Source organism: Balaenoptera borealis (assembly GCF_965194805.1).
Source record: "Balaenoptera borealis genome assembly, chromosome: 3".
NCBI classification, from domain to species: domain Eukaryota; kingdom Metazoa; phylum Chordata; class Mammalia; order Artiodactyla; family Balaenopteridae; genus Balaenoptera; species Balaenoptera borealis.
The window spans coordinates 151,700,889-151,706,303 of NC_138866.1; positions in this window are offsets into that span (position 1 = coordinate 151,700,889).

A 5,415-nucleotide genomic window follows, 5' to 3' on the forward strand; every position below is an offset into this window, starting at 1 on the left:
CAAGTGCATCCTGGCACAACCCTACCCATGCCACCCACATACTCAGGATGGTCCAAGATCTCCCCGCAGACACCCCCCAACTCCTCTGTGACTTGGTGGCCCCCCACCCAACACTGCCAGCCACACTGTCCCACTCACTGTTTCTTTTCTTTCTTTTGTTTTTGTTTTGCCGCACCACATGACATGCGGGATCTTAGTTCCCCAACCAGGAATCAAACTCGTGTCTCCTGCAGTGGAAGCACGGAGTCTTACCCACTGGACCGCCAGAGCCAGAGAAGTCTCTCACTGTTTCTTCTTGTACATATAACTTTGAGGTGTAATCCACATACCACAACAATCACCCTTTTTAAAGTATATAATTCAGTGGGTTTTAGTATGTTCAAAGTTGTGCAACCAGCACTACTATTTAATTTCAGTATATTTTCATTATCCCCTAAAGAAACCCCATACCCATTAGCAGTCACTCCTGATTTCGCCATTCCCCCAACTCCTGGAAACTACTAATCTAGTTTCTGTCTGTACAGATTTGCCTGTTTTGGACATTTCAGAAAAATGGAATCATACACTATGAGGCCATCTGCCACTGGCTTCTTTAACACAGCATAATGTTTTCAATGTTCATCCATGTTGTGGCATGTATCGGTAATTTATTCCTTTTCGTGGCTGAATAATATTCCATTGCGTGGATATACCACAGTTTGTCTATCCATTCATCAGTTGATGGACATTTGGGTTGATTACATTTTTCTGATTAGTACTAATGACACTGCTTTGAATATCTTTTTACAGATGGTCCTCAACTTAGCAAACCTGAGGTTACATCCTGATAAACCCATTGTAAATTAAAAATATCGTAACTTCAAAATACATTTAATACACCTAACTTATAGAACACCATAGCTTAGCCTAGCCTGCCGTAAACATGCTCAGAGCACTAACATTAACCTACAGTTGGGCAAAATCATCAAACACAAAGCCTATTTTATAATAAAGTTTGAATATCTCATGTAATTTGTTGAGTACTGTACTGAAAGTAAAAAACAGAATGGTTGTCTGGGTCCAGAATGGTTGTAAGTATATCAGTTGTTTACCCTCGTGGTTTTGGGGCTGGCTGGGAGCTCTGGCTTTCTGCCCGTACCCAGCATCACGAGAGTATCTACTGAATATTGCTAGCCTAGGAAAAAATCAAAATTCTTTTCTTAAAAAAATATTTATTTATTTATTTACTTGGCTGTGCTGGGTCTTAGTTGTGGCGTGCGGGATTTTAGTTCACTGACCAGGGATCGAATCCCGGTCCCCTGCACCGGGATTACAGAGCCTTAACCATTGAGCCACCAGGGCAGTCCCCAAATTCTAAGTACAGTGTCTACTGAATACATATCACTTTCTCACCATCGTCAAGTCAGAAAATCCTAAATCAAACCTCTTAACTCAGGGACCGTCTGTACAAGTTTTTGCATGGACATGTTTTCAATTCTCTCTGGTATATACCTGGGAGTGGAATTTCTCAGCACTTGTTAACACTTATGTTTAACATTTTGAGGAACTGCCAAATTGTTTATCAAAGTGAATGTACCATTTTGTATTCCCAAAAACAGTACATGAGAGTTCCTATTTCTCCACATCTTTGCCAAAACTCTTTATTGCTTATCTTGTTTATTTTAGCCATCCTAGTGGGTGTGTAATCGTATCTCATTGTGGTTTTAGTTTGGATTTCCCTAATGACTAATGATGCTAAGCATCTTTTCATGTGCTTCTTGTCCCTCTTGAATAGATACATGATGATGATGATGAAGATAGATAGATAGATAGTTAGATAGATATTCTATCTTGTATACATCTTTGCAGGAAAGTCTATTCAGATCATTGCCCATTTTTAATTGGGTTCTTTGTCCTTTTATTGTGGAGTTGCAGGAGTTTTTTAATATGTTCTGGATACAAGTTCCTCATCTGGCATAAGATTTGTATCAAATTTCGTTATTGAACTTTATGGCAAGATATGTGTATACCTTCTTGGAAAAGATATATTTCACATATTACAGCAAATAGAACAGGCAATGTTTACAAAATCTTTTTGTGTAGAAATCATGCTGGCTTTCTGTTTACTGTCAACCCTGGAACAAAACCCTTCCCACTGAACCACCTCATATGAAGTATGGGAGGTATCATTAAACCTCACCTTGGATAAGCAATCATTTCGGCCTCAGGGGAGATAATAAAGGAGTTAAATCAACTCCTAGCTTTGGGGCAATTTCAGGCAAAACCTTCCAAGAGTGACCATCCCCCCTCAAAAAGAAAGAAGTGTCCAGAAATGCTCAAGATATAAACAAAACTCCCTTCACCCTCAGAAGGTAGAAACCAAGATGGGTAACATCTGAATGGTGTTTGGTCTTGCTTTGGGTGGAGGGTGAAGGGGTGGCAGAAAAACACCTTTCTCTAGTCTCGTGTCTTCCCACCTTGAAATTCCCTCCTTATTTCTATACTATAAATAAGTTGAAATCTCCTCTGGGACAAAGAAAGAACTCATTTTGGATTTCAGTAAGGTCCTAAAATACCTCTATGATAATAGATTTTGCTTTACTCCAATGGCAATTGGAGCCACTTAAAGGTTTCAAGCAAGAGAGTGACATGATTTGATTTGAGTTATTAAAGATCGTTTCAACTACATGATGAAGAATGGGAAGGGCCAACCTGAAAATAAGAAAAGTTCGAAGGTTGCTGCAATAATCTGGAAGAGAGATGATGGTGGGTGAGGACAACAGGGATGGAGAGAAGTGGACAAATACAGGGGCTTGGTTGTTAAGAGTGTGGAGTACGGTGAGGTCGATCTCACGAATGACTCCTGCGTCTCGGATTTGAGAAGTTGGGTGGGCATGGTGCCACTGACAAAGATAAAACACATGAGAAGAGGGGCAGGGGTAGGGAAGAAAAAGATCGGTTGGGTCTTAGACACGTGGAGATAGAGCAGCCTTAAGTGCAGCTGATGGTGATTGGAGGTGTGGGCTTAAAGGTCAGGAGAGACAGGGCGGCTTGGTTGGAGGTCTGGGAGCTGTCAGCACAGAGATGGTCATTGGAGCCTTGAGAGTGAGCAGCATGTCTAAGTAATGGTGCACGGACTGAGGCAAGAAGAGGGCCCAGGACAGAGCCTTGGGGAGGTTCGAGCCCTAAGAAGGACATGCCAACTGGGCAGCCTAAGACAGATATCAGAGAGGACAGAGGAAAGCCACAGGAGTTGGACAACATGGAATGAAGGGAAGAAGGAGGATGCTATGAACTGAACGTTTGTGTTCCCCCAAATTCATATGTGGAAGCCCTAACCCCCTACGTGATGGTATTTGGAAGTGAGGCCTTTGGAAGATAATTAGGTTTAGATGAGGTCATGAGAGTACAGGCCCCAAGAAGGGATTAGTACCCTTATAAGAAGATGAAGAGACACCAGAGCTTCCTCTCTCCACCAAGGAAGGACACAGGAAGAAGATGGTGTCTGCCAGCCCGGAAGAAGTCTGTCACCAGAAATAGAACTTGCCAGCACCTTGACCTTGGACTTTCCAGTCCCCAGAACTGTGAGAAAGAAATGCATGTTGTTTAAGCCACCCAGTCTATGGCATTTTGTTATAGCAACCCAAGCAGACTAAGACCGAGGGCATGGAAACTGAGCTAAATGTTGACAGAAGTAAAGAAAGAAAAGGAAGGAAGACGGGAAGGAAAAAAAGTAGGGCTGTTGGATTTAGTCATTTAAAGTCATTGACACCCTTGGTGAGATAAGCCAGATCTTAGTAAATTGAGCAGTGAGGGGAAGGTGTAGACAGTAAGTGCAGAGAACACACTCGAGAACAGCAGCAGAGTGATGAGGAGGTGCCTGGAAGACCCAGCTAGAGGGTTGGTAATATAATGGCTTGTGCTCTGCCTTCTCGGTCATCCAGAATTTAATACTTTGCAGTTGAACTTTACTTGATGATGTGTCTGCATCTCCAACTGGTCCGTAAACACCTTAATTCCAGAGGCAGTCTTATTCCCGTCTATGGCCCCAGTGGTGCCTAATATATAAGAGCTGCTCAATAAAAGCAGCTCTTATATATTATTTTTAATTTATATTTTTCTGTGTGACAGGTGATGTCTGGGTTAGAGGACCCTGGGCCCACTCTCCAGGGCAGAATACACGTTGTGTCACTTGTTTCCACAGCATTTGGAAGGAGGCAACTGTGTTCCTCCACTTGAAGGAAAAGCATATTGAGCTGGCTCAGCCACATAGGGAATTCATTGTTCTTTCCACCATATGGCCTGGCGCTGACAACAACCGGGGGGGTAGTCACTGCCAGCTCCCACGAGCCCCAGGATGTGCAAGAAGTGAGGCAAAGCGAGGGTAATAACACAGCAAGAGCTGGAAGGGGCCTAACATCTTGCTAAGTCCAGGCCCTAAAGATCTAATCATGCTGCTATGGCAACAATTGTTTGTACAACATTCTCTCAAGAATGCATTTGCCTCCGCGATAGTCAGGGTGATGGGACCAGAGGTCCTGCTCCACTGACCCAGAAGCTCTGCAGAAATGGCACTCAGGTCCCCTTGCAACCATTATCTTCCACTTTCACCACTTGGAGGGCAGCTGGAGACTGGGACACACCCCCATGTTATTCTCTTGTGAGGTCTGGTCGAGAGAGAGAGAGAGAGAGAGAGAAAGAGAGAGAGAGAGGAAAATGCATGGTCTGGGAGTGAGACAGACCTGGGTCGACTCCCCACTCTGAGTTCAAATCACATCCAACAGAATTGTCAATGGAAGATTGGTTCTCAATGGATTCTTTAACTGAGGTTCGTGGAGGGATGCAGGATCCATGGCATCTGTATTAGTACCTCACTACCCTTCCTCATTCCCTGTTACAGCCCTGTTGGACTAGAGGCCCAGACACACCCCTTTGTGAAATGCACGCTCGCCGGCACTAGGCAATGCTGTCAGGACACTAGAAAGAGGAGTGACCTCTCCTAACTTTTGAATCTTGTACCATGTGACTATTTACCTATTAAAAATACGACTCAGGGACTTCCCTGGTGGTCCAGTGGTTAAGACTTCGCCTTCCAATGCAGGGGGTGGGGGTTCAATCCCTGGTCAGGGAGCTAAGATCCCACATGCCTCCCGGCCAAAAAAGCAAAACGTAAAACAGAAGCAATATTGTAACAAATTCAATAAAGACTTTAAAAATGATCCACATCAAAAAAAAAATATGAATCAGAAGAAAAGCAAATAAGTTGTGAGGGAAAGAATTCCAGTATACTTCTTGAATTTTTTTTTAAAAAGAAAAATTAAGACAATTAATATACATTCAGAGTGGCTGGCACCCGGTATCTGTTATAATAAGCTCTGTACTTGCCTATGATTTTTTTAAATATTCTTTTTCTCTTCTTTTTTAGCCACGCAGCAT